General features: G+C 51.7%; 1 long non-coding RNA gene across 1 annotated transcript in view; it reads left to right on the top strand.

Annotated features, from left to right (window-relative positions):
- Positions 1-12,032, top strand: part of LOC140425723 (uncharacterized) — a 28,869-nt gene that overhangs the window by 1,616 nt on the left and 15,221 nt on the right. Inside the window, exons 2-3 of the long non-coding RNA XR_011947952.1 lie at positions 774-921; positions 3,897-4,011. This is a non-coding gene — a long non-coding RNA (uncharacterized lncRNA). The remainder of the gene's footprint in view (positions 1-773; positions 922-3,896; positions 4,012-12,032) is intronic.

The following is a 12,032-nucleotide window of genomic DNA, read 5'->3' as shown; positions in this document are numbered from 1 at the left end:
GAGACTCTGGCTGCAGGGAAACCCAGTGAGGGTGAGCTATGCTGCCAGAAACAGTCTGCAGTGGCGCCTCTTGCTTTACATGGCGTGTAAGGCACAAACAATCGAAATGATATCTTTATTGCTAGGTTCGTGTCCTAGGCTATAACATATCAATCCCTGTCGTGGTTCTCTAGGATGCACCTGGTATTTCAAACTTGTTCTTTTTGTGCTTCTGGTCCTGGACTGCAGCTGCCTAAAACAAGCAAAGAGAGAGGCCCTTACAATGTCTCCAAGACGTGTTGGCATGGTTTGCTTGTCTTTAATGTACCATTAACTATTGTCTTTGCACAATATGGGAACTGTAAAGCATGACATGTGTTATAATAAAACACATTTTCAATTATACACTTGTACTGGAAGCTCTGGTGCAAGCAAACAAACACGCCAAAATCTTGTTTTGTCTGGGTAAATCTACTGGCAATTAGACTCCAGCCCACTGCTTCTCTGATCAGCCAATTAAAATTTATGTCTCCTAATTTTTCACATAGAAAAAAAAAGTCTCGATGCTGGCCCCCAAAGACATTGATTTTCCTCCTATCACCTGGCGTTCAGACCTTAGTTCCATTTATCAAGAAGGGGAACGTCAGGCGTTACATAAAGTGACTCTCTTACCATAAGGCTCTCACCATCCTGTCCTATTGTTTTCCCTTGTTAATAACTCATTACCAGGATTTAACAAATCAACCATTACATATGTTTTGTGTCTCCATATTTTGATCCGTACGATTAAGCAGATGTTGCGATTGAAAATTGAAAAGTCCAAGGCTACTCTGCACTGAGAAAAGAAGGCAGCCACAAGGACCGGCTGACAATGAGCTTCAGGGATCTTCAGAAAACATTTACCACCAATAACAGACTTCAACCTGCTCTATTTCAACCATTGTGAGTTTGGAATAATTAAGGTTAATAGGGAAAGGTTTGTATACTTTGAATGCCAGGCCCACAGGTGCGGGGTGGTATGATGAATGATTTGCCTGATTTTTGCCAAGCTCAAGGGCCCTTCTCGTGGACTTTCAAGCTCATAGAAAATATTGTCATTTCTTAATTCACAGCATTACTTTCATTCAGAACAAAGCCGCATGATGAAAAGCTTATGCTGTAATTAAACACGCTACGTGGTGGCCGCTACGCCTCCCAAATAAAGGGCGAGTCAATGCCAAAGGCGCGCTGCGTCTGTGCGCAAGTACTCCCTCTAAACCCTACAAAAGCACAGTTTCCAGTCTTTTAAAGCTCAAAATATATTTTTGGATGCATCGTGTACTTTGTCCTTTAGCTACGGGGTGCCTTTATCCCGGCCCTTCGCATTGGCAAAAGGTCTGACGCCGCCGGGCAAACAGGACGAAAGTTATCCAACTTTTCAAAACTTTTCCAAAGTTTTCACTGAAGTAACAAGTGCACCAACGCGCGCATGCGTATAGGATTTTCTTAAAGCAAACATTGCTCATTGGAGCATAACAAAAGCGTGGTAATAAGCTGAGAAGTGCAGAGTTTCTCTCCCAAAACGTGAGCCACGATTTACAGAATAGAATTTATTTCTGTCCGAAATTATGTATCCTCTATTCCTCCGAACCTTTGCTGATGGCTGTTTAATTTGTTGGTATTTGCATAGTAAACCTCACGAAATGGTCACATTGGTGCGTTCAGTCACTTTGGAGCCGGGCTCCCTGGATGCGCTGGAGCAGAGCGTGGCCAAAATCAAACTTCCGAATCCATGCTGCACCTGAAGACTCGCCAGCCCTCCTCAGACAAAAATAACTCACATCATTAATACAGGATATTTTAAATCGCACAGCCCATTTTGCTTTATTCAATATTTACCACGATGTGCTGCACTTGGTGCTTTCTCACGCGGCACGGGGGTTTACATGGCAACTTGGCACAACTCTGATAACCAAGTTTCTGAAAACAAAACTTGCAAGTGAAGTGCTGCCAACCCTAGATTATATTGGTTGTTTATAAAATTGATGTAAATACAAAATGTAAATTTGCACATGGTTAGATTGTGTGACCCCGCCTGAACTTGCGCACTATTTTAGGAGTCTTGGTTCTGAGGTTACATCTTTACCAGGCGCATTTCAACTGATCCAAATACTCTGCTGTCAAGAAAAAAATATCCCCTTGTAAACAGGCGTTGGAAACATTAACAAAAACCTCCATCGACATAACGACACCGATGCAATGACTTTCCTTTCGGGTACCCATCAAATAAGCGCATTAAAACCCAGTGCCAGTCTGTGTGCCCCTGTTCCCCAAATCAGTGACAAAGCGAATGTTGCACTGGAAATTCACAAATTGTTCCACTAATGCAATAAATCTGGAGACACTGCAATATCTTACCTACATTTTATAGCAATTTAGTTGTTCCTTTAAATGCTCAGACGATAACAAGAATCTTGAGCACGGAAAGGGTGCAGGTGTAAGGAACAACGTTGTGCAATATCTGATATGAACTTCAACCATTTGCGATGCTAAAGATCTTTCCCACAGCGTTGCTATGGAAATAGCTCACGAGGGACACATATATAGTGACAAAAAAAGGCATCCTCATTTCTAATAAGGACTTTCAGCCACACTCCATATTAAATTCAATTATAAAGCAATTGAGGAATCTGCATGCTTTACTAAACCGTTTCAGACAAATATAGGTTAACTGAATTTGTGTACAACCTGAATGGAATCTGGCAAACCTCGGATGAATTGGAACATTGAATGATTTTTCCCCCCCAGTGAAAAGCTGACTGGCTTAAAAAACTGAGCGTTAGAAATGATAGCCGATCGCCGGAGCTGACAGCGAATCACTAGGTGCGTACTACAGGTAAAATAGAGCTTCTAAAGCCAAGATTTCACGCTAAGATGTGAACATGTTTCGTTTGCAGCCCAACACTTTGCAATGGGTGAAGTGATAGAGAGTCTGGCAATCGTGCATTTTTATCTCACGTTTCACATACATTTTAATTGCAAATACTTCGGCAGTTCGCTCATCAATCAAGTACCCCAAAGCACTTTGAATTAAAGTTCAGCTCGGAAGTGAAACGGTTGACGTTGAAACCGGGAATGGGGAAGGGGGAGGTTGAAGTGAAAAGTTATTGGGCAGTCTGTTTTTTCAAACTTTTTCCACTTGTTTGGAGCCCCTTTGATGTTCGCTGGCGGCCAATGGCTGGGCAGATCCTGGGATCCTGGTCCCCACCCGAGTTGCTGCATGGTCAAACACTGTCAGCCACTGCTCGCATTGTTTATGCAATGTTCCAGATTGAAAAGTGTTGGTAATCGGTAGATTTTGCAGGTGTAGAATGTGGCTAACAACCGTGCACAGTTGGTGCTCTCCAATGGCGAGAGTATGACAGAGACAGCTGGCTGAATTCTCAATCTGAAAACACCCCCTCGGTGGACCAAACACAACGACAGTGACCTTTCTGCGGAAAAACCAGGGATGTGCCTTTGACTGAATTAGCCATAAAGACCTCTTGCTATGACTTTTGTTCCAAACCAAAGGATCTAAATATCGCGTTTAATATGAGGAGTATTGTTCCCGGCTTTTCCCCCCCTTGGTCCGAGAAATGTTACAGTGCTGATTTGGCAATTCATTTTCTTCCACAAAACTTTTTTTGCTAAACCTGACTTAAGTTTTGGAACATCATCATTACAAATGACCCAAATGTTTTCAGCAGTGAATTCATCAAACCATTCATCTGACAATACTTTTAAATGCATCATTGTCATGGATCGTGGATTTGATAGATTAGCCAGAGGCACAAATCCCCCCCTTTTCCAAGGTCAAGTTGAAGATCCTGTTTAGTGTTTAGCTGGTTTTTGTTAATGCTATAGAATAGTATCTTTGTGTCTTTTTACCTTTTCAGGCACATCTTGCAAACCGAGGTTAAAAGTCACCGTGCACACACCATGGATAGGAGAGATTCAGTCACCGAGGGAGCAATCTAACCACACAAGATTCACTTGGAAGGAACATATCCAGTAAGGATTTTAAATGATAAATGTTCTTTTTTTTAATCAAAAAGAGATGAGGTGCCTCACAACATATACTACTCATTTTCATATCGACCCGACTTTAAAAAATGAACGGCAAACTCTCCAGTTGGCGCTTTGAGCAGAATCAACTTGGAGCAGCTTAGCTCTCTCCACGTCCGATGAAATTAACTTAACTGGGAAAATGAGGTTAGCTACACCGAAATGAAAATCTTGCTCGCGGCGGAATCCATTTTTCATTCAATCTTTGCACTTCAAGAACCCCGGATTAAACTTCTCTCTGCACCCAGACTATTTCGCAAAAAAATAAATAAATAATATTCAATGCACAAGTTTCCATGAAGCATTAAATGAGGGGGGGGGGGGGGGTAGAAACCTGCTACAACCTCTCCAGCCCAGCCACCTCTTTTGTTCATCTCTCTGAAGTCGGGGCTTTTGCCAGTTGCAAAAAGCGTCATTTTTCACCCTGCCCCTCTCATCTCCAAAACACCTTCAAACCAGCCCGCAGACCTTTGACACATTCAGTACCACCCATCTGGCTTTATTTCTTATTATTTGCAAATCTCAGCAGGGATTTTTAAAAAAAAACAACACTAATGCAGCTCCGAGTAGCTATGAATGCATTTCTCACCGCAAGGCCGAAATATGTAAGCAGGCTTGACGCGTTCCTCCAAAAATAAGAATACATTCCAAAATGTGAAACTTCTACATCTTCGGTTTGATAAATAGGAAACCCAATTTCACGAGTCGCACCGTTAAGTACAGTAGCTGTTTGGTCATCATGTAGCTCTCCCCCAAACTGCTCATTTTGAACATCCAACTTCATTGTAAAATCAGCATTGGCCGAACTAAACTGGGAAGTTTGCACGTTCTATTGAATGTAGGGACGCAGATGATAGATGCCTACACATTGCTTACTGTCACACGAACACGCAATCCTCAGTTTTGACCAAAAGGAAGAGAAATAGTCAGGTTTTAACTCTTCACTCCGATGCTACATATCCAAATGTGTATCAGACGGTGAAGTGGAGTTATTTATTGCAGCTTTGTTGCAAACCTGCTGTCTGAAAGCACGGTGAATTGTGTAAAGGAATGACTCATTCTCATGGGTATCTTCCCTTTCAGAACAGGGGAGAGTGCAGAGCCCCCGAGCAAGGAGACTGCTCTGTGTCTTGATGGTAATGGAATAATGTCACGAATGTAGCCGGCCGAAATCTTTGAAACGGTCAAGAGATTCGCCTGTTACTTCGTGGATTAATATTTCATAGCCCCGTTTTTATCTTCGCCAAGTGATTAATGCCAATTACATTATCCGCCCTGTGTTTGCAGGAATTGCTGCATGTTATGGTTTTCAGGTCTCTGCTCGGGGTGAAGGTCGGATTGGAAAGGTGCGCCTGGTCAGCATGGAGGGTTTGTGCAATTGGCTGAGGGTCAGCTCTGGGTGGAAGTCTGTGATTCACCTGCTCGCTGAATTCGACAGGTTGAGAACAGCTCACCTTCCTACTCAACGGCAAATGTCATCAACCCAGCTCCGCCCACTCCTCACGCCCACCGCACAACATGTGTCATCAACATAGCCTCCCCCCCCCCCCCCCCAACGAGTGTCATCAATCCAGACCCCCCTCACCCCCCAGCAAGTGACATCAATCCAGCCCCCCCATACCCTCCAGCAAATGACATAATGCAGCCCCTCCTCACCCCCCAGCATATCATCAACCCCCCCCCCCCCCCCCCAAACCCCGAGCAAGTGTCATCAATCCAACCATGCTCCCACCCCCGGCATCTATCCAGCCCCCTCTCATCCCCCACAAGTGATATCAATCCAGCCCCCCTCTCCCCTCCAGCAAGTATCATAGAACACAGAACATACGGTGCAGAAGAAGGCCATTTGGCCCATCGAGTCTGCACCGACCCACTTAAGCCCTCACTTTCACCCTATCCCCGTAACCCAATAATGCCGCCTCACCTTTTTGGTCACTAAGGGCAATTTATCATGGCTAATCCACCTAACCTGCACGTCTTTGGACTGTGGGAGGAAACCGGAGCACCAGGAGGAAACCCACGCAGACACAGGGAGAACGTGCAGACTCTGCACAGACAGTGATCCAGTGGGGAATCGAACCTAGGAACCTGGCGCTGTGAAGCCACAGTGCTAACCACTTGTGCTACCGTGCTGCCCAATCCAGCCACCTCCACCCCCCCAGGTGTCATGATCCAGCCCCCCCCTCACCACCCCCCAGAAAATGTCATCAATCCAGCCACCCCTCAGCCCCCCAGCAAGTTTCATCAATCCAGCCCCTCTCCCCCCCCCCCCCGTGTCATGATCCAGCCCCCCCTCACCCCGCCAGAAAGTGTCATCAACCCAGACCCACATCACCCCACCAGCTTGACTTCAATCAATACTCCTCATCCTCCCCTCCCCCCCCCCCCCCCCCACCCCCCAGAAAGTGTTCAATCCAGCCCCGCACCTCCGGAACAAGTGTCATCAATCCAGCCTCCCTCAACCTCCCAACGAGTGTCATCAACCCAGCCCTCCCTCGCCCCAGCAAGTGTCATCAATCCAGTCCCCCCCTTGCCCCAGCAAATGTCATCAATCCAGCCCCACCTAATCCCCACAGCAAGTGTCTTCAATTCAGGCCCCTCCACCCAACAGCAAGTGACATCAATCCAACCCCTGATCAACCCCCCAGCAAGTGTCATCATTCTAGCTACCCCCTCACCCCAGCAAGTGACAACATTCCAGCCCCCCCAACCCCCAGCAAAGTGTCATCAATCCAGCCCCTCTTACCCCGAGCAAGACATCAATCAGACCCTCCCTCAGCCCCCAGCGTCAGTAATTCCGGACCTTCACAGCCCCACACAGGTGTCATCAATCCAGCCCCCCACCTCCCCAGCAAGTGTCATCTATCCAGCCCCCCTCAGCCCCGCAGCGTGCCATCAATCCAGTCCCTCCTCACCCACCCAACAAGTGTCATCAATCCAGCCCCCCCTCAACCCACCCAACAAGTGTCATCAATCTAGCCACCCCCACCCCCAGCAAATGCCATCAATCCAGCCCCCAAACCCCCAGCAAGTGTCATTCATTCTGGACCCCTCATCCCCCCACAGGTGTCACCAATCAGCCCCCCCCCCTCCAGCAAGTGTCATTAATTCTGGACCACCCCCCACAGATGTCATCAATCCAGCCCCTCCACCCACCCAGCAAGTGTGATGAATCCAGCCCCCCCCTCAGCCTCAACAAGTGTCATCACTCCAGCTCTCCCTCACCCCCCACCCCACCAGAAAGTGTCATCAAACCAGCCCCCTCACCCCCCAGCAAGTGTCATTTAATTCCGGACCCCCTCACACCCCCCACAGGCCCCCCCACATGTGTCATCTACTAGCCCCCCCACCCCCCGAGCGTGTCATCAATCCAGTCCCCCCTCATCCCCCAGCAAGTCATTAATTCTGAACCCCCCCCACAGATGTCATCAATTAAGCCCCCCCCCACCTCCCAGCAAGTGTCTTCAATCCAGCCCTATTCACCCCCCCAGTAAGTGTCATCAATCGAGCACCCCCCACATTCAAGCAAGTGTGATCAATCCAGCACCCCCTCATCCTCCGAACAAGTGTCAACAATCCAGCCCCTTCACCCCCCAGCAAGTGTCAACAATCTAGACCCCCAACCCCCCCAGCAAGTGGCATCAATCCAGCCCCCACTCACCCCACCCCCAGCAAGTGTCATCAATCCAGCCCCCACCCCTCAGCCCCCAGCAAGTGTCATCAATCCAGCCCCCACTCACCCGCCCCAGAAAGTGTCATCAATCCAGCCCCCACTCAACCCCCCCAGCAACTGTCATCAATCAGCCCCCTCACCCCACCCCCAGCAAGTGTCATCAATCCAGCCCCCACCCCTCACCCCCCCAGCAAGTGTCATCAATCCAGCCCCCACTCACCCGCCTCAGCAAGTGTCATCAATCCAGCCCCCACTCACCCCCCCAGCAAGTGTCATCAATCAGCCCCCACCCATCACCCCCCCAGCAAGTGTCATCATCCAGCCCCCACTCACCCCCCCAGCAAGTATCATCAATCCAGCCCCCACTCACCCGCCCAGCAAGTGTCATCAATCAGCCCCCACTCACCCCCCAGCAAGTGTCATCAATCCAGCCCCCACCCGTCACCCCCCAGCAAGTGTCATCAATCCAGCCCCGCTCACCCCCCCAGCAAGTGTCATCAATCCAGAACCCCAACCCCCAGCCTGTCATCAAACCAGCCCCCCCTCACTGCCCCAGGAATGTCATCAATCCAGCCTCATCACCCCCTCAGCAAGTGTCATCAATCCAGCCCCCCCTCATCCTCCCCAGACGGTCATCAATTCAGCCCCCATCATCCCCCACCAGAAAATGATAACAATCCAGGCCCCTCCCCACCCAACATGTGTCATCATTCCAGCGTCCCTCACACCTACGAGTTGTCATCAATCCAGCCCCCCTCACCCTCTCCACCAGAAAGTGACATCAATCCAGCCCCCCACTCCCCTAGCCTGTCATCAAGCCAGCCCTCCTCACCCCCAGGAAGTCATCAATCCAGCCCCCCTCACTCTCCCCACAAGAAAGTGTCATCAATCCAGACCCCCACCCCCAGCCTGTCATGAATCCATACCCCCTCACTGCCCCAGGAAGGTCATCAATCCAGCCCATCACCCCCCCCCCCCCCACCCAGCAAGTGTCATTAATCCAGCCCCCCCTCACCCACCCGGCATCATCAATCCTGCTCCCCTCACCCACCCAGCGTCATCAATCCAGCCCCTCCCCATCCTCCGGCAAGTCTCTTCAGTCCAGCCCCCCTCACCCCTCCAGGTGTCGTCAATCCAGCCCCCACTCATCCCCCCCAGCTTGTCATCAATCCAGCCCCCTCACCCACATAGCAAGTGTTATCAATCCAGAACACCTCACCCCCCAAGAATGTCATCAATCCAGCCCCCATCAAGCTACCAGCAAGTGTCATCAATCGTGCCACCCTCACCCCACCAGAAAGTGTGATCAATCCAGCCCCGTCACCCCCCCACCAAGTGTCATCAATCCAGCCCCGCTGACCCCTCCCAGCAAGTGTCGTCAATCCAGCACCCATCACCCCCCCACCAGAAAGTGTCATCAATCCAGCCCCCCCATACCACCCAGGTGTCACCAATACAGGAACCCCCTCACCCGACCCAACAAGTGTCATCAATCCAGCCCCCTTCACCCTCCCCATCAGAAAGTGTCATCAATACAGCCACCATCAACCTCCCAGCCAGTGGCATCAATCCAGCCCTCTGCTCACCCCCCAACAAGAGTCATCAGTCCATCCCCCCAACCCCCAACAAGTGTCATCAATCCAGCCCCCCTCATTACCCCCAGCAAGTGTCATCAATCCAGCCCCCTTCACCCCCCAGCGTGTCATCAATCCAGCCCCTCTCACCGCCCCCCCCAGACTGTCATCAATCCAGCCCCCATCAAGCTCCCAGCAAACGTCATCAATCCAGCACCCTCATCCCCCCCCAGCAAGTGTCATTAATTCTAAATCCCCCCACAGATGTCACCAATCCAGCCCCCCCCCCCTCCCCCCCCCCAGCGAGTGTCATCAATCCAGCCCCCCTCACTCACCCAGCAAGTGTCATCAATCCAGCCCCCCTCACTCACCCAGCAAGTGTCATCAATCTGCCCTCCTCACCCACCCAGCATCATCAATCCAGCCCCTGGACTTCCGGGTGTGGCTATGCAGAGCTAGGTCGCATATTCGGTAGCTCCCGCTTGGAACGGACTTTTGGGCTCTTTTGCAGGGCCCCCACGGCATTTGTTTGACATTTCCCGGTGTGGGAAGAAGGCTGCAACACTCCCCTGATGGTGCCCCCCAGGAGTGTTGTGTCTTTTGGCTGCCAGGCCCGGCAGAAGCAGTGGAAGATTTGGCTGAAACAGGATAAACAGGGGCCCCTTCCAGCATGCAAGCGGGGAAGGGCAAGCTTAAAGCTGCAAACTGACCTGAGGACCTTTGTCAAAAGTGAATTCTAACAGCAGAGGGAACAACTGTGAAAAGATCTCACCAGGGCCACTGAAGAAGCGGGGACGAGGCTTCCGGTGGCGGCCATGGAGGAGTAGGTCACGCATTTGGCAGCTCCCGTCTGAACGGACACTTAGACCTTTTTCAGGAGTTTCCACGGACATTTTGGGCAGATTGGTGAAGCGAACACTGCCAAAAGGATTCCCTCTCGAGACTTTTGGGCTCTTTTCAGGGCCCCCAAGGGCACTTTTTCGACGTTTCCCGGTGTGGGAAGGAGTTAATAATAGTTCCCCGTCAGTATATGGCTTTAACTAGGAGCTGGGTGATAAAAAGGTGGTGGTGGACCAGAAGAAGGGAGGGAAGAAGGACAAAATGGCGGCGGGCGGAGACCAGGCAGCGTGGAGGCAGTGGGCGGAGGAGCAACAGGAGGGTATCCAGCGTTGCCTCAGAGAGATTAAAACGGACCTGCTAGAGCCGATGAAGGCTTCTATTGATAAGCTGCTGGAGACACAGACGGCCCAGGGAGTGGCGATCCGAGAGGCTCAACAAAAGATCTCTGACAATGAGGACGAGATCTTAGCCTGGTGGTAAAGGTGGAGGCGCACGAGGCGCTCCACAAGAAATGGCAGGAGCGGTTCGAGGAGATGGAGAATCGGTCGAGGCGGAAGAATCTGCGGATTCTGGGCCTCCCGGAGGGGCTGGAGGGGCCGGACGTGGGGGCCTATGTGGTCACCATGTTAAACTCGCTGATGGGAGCGGGGTCCTTCCTGGGGCCCCTGGAGCTGGAAGGGGCCCATAGAGTGTTGGCGAGGAGGCCCAAGGCTAACGAGCCTCCGCGGGCGGTGCTGGTGCGGTTTCATCGGTTCGCTGATCGGGAGTGTGTGTTCAGGTGGGCCAAGAAGGAGAGGAGCAGCAGGTGGGAGAACGCGAGGTTCGGATATATCAGGACTGGAGTGCGGAGGTGGCGAAGAGGAGGGCCGGGTACAATCGAGCGAAGGCGGTGCTGCACAGGAAGGGGGTGAAGTTTGGCATGTTGCAGCCGGCGCGACTGTGGGTTACCTACAAGGACCAGCACCATTAGTTTGAGTCTCCGGAGGAGGCGTGGGCCTTTGTTCAGGCCGAGAAGCTGGACACAGACTGAGGGTCGGGATGGGCGATTGGGGACTGCGGTGGATATGTTATGCCTATTTTTGGTTCGGGGGGGTCCTTTGCATTGTTTGGGTTTCTTTTTCTCTTTCGGGTTGGGGTTGGGTTTCTTTTTCTCTTTCGGGTTGGGGAGGGTGGATGGGCGGGTTGGGCACTGTTTTGGTTGGTGGTGGGCCTGGTAGGTGGAGAGCGCGGGATTTTTTTCCCGCGCCGAAGACTGGGGGGGGAGGGACCGGGGCGGGGAAGCGAGGATTGTTTCCCGCGCTTACAACGGAGGGGGACAGCCTATGAATGGGGAGCGGGAAAGGAGGGTGTGCCACACAATGGGAGGCGTCGAAGGGGAGGCAGGAGTGGCCGGGGTCAGCAGGAGTCAGCTGACTTGCGGAAGTGCAATGGGGGGAGTAAACCAGCTAGGATGGGTCCTAGCCGGGGGGTGGTGGGGGGGGGGGGGGGGGGGGGGGGGGGGGGGGTGGGGTGGTGGTGGTGGTGGGGTGGGTGGGGGGGAATCGAGTTGCTGCTGCTAAGATCAAGGAGGAGCTGGAGCGAGTGGGGTGGGTCAAGACGGGGGTATGCCGCTGTGGGGAACGGGCCAGGTGTGGGGTGCGGGCGCGTGGCTGGCCAAGGAGGGGTCATGGCTAGTCGGCCGGGGGAGGGGGGCGGGTAGCCCCCTAATCCGGCTGATAACCTAGAATGTAAGGGGACTGAATGGGCCGGTTAAGCGGGCCCGCGTGTTCGCGCACCTGAAGGGGCTCAAGGCGGATGTGGTTATGCTCCAGGAGACACACCTGAAGGTGGCAGACCAGGTAAGACTGAGGAAAGGGTGGGTAGGTCAGGTGTTTCACTCG

The sequence above is a fragment of the Scyliorhinus torazame genome, chromosome 6, assembly GCF_047496885.1.
Source record: "Scyliorhinus torazame isolate Kashiwa2021f chromosome 6, sScyTor2.1, whole genome shotgun sequence".
Lineage (NCBI taxonomy): Eukaryota > Metazoa > Chordata > Chondrichthyes > Carcharhiniformes > Scyliorhinidae > Scyliorhinus > Scyliorhinus torazame.
Note: the sequence above shows the minus strand (reverse complement) of the source record. Positions and strands in the feature narration are given on the sequence as shown.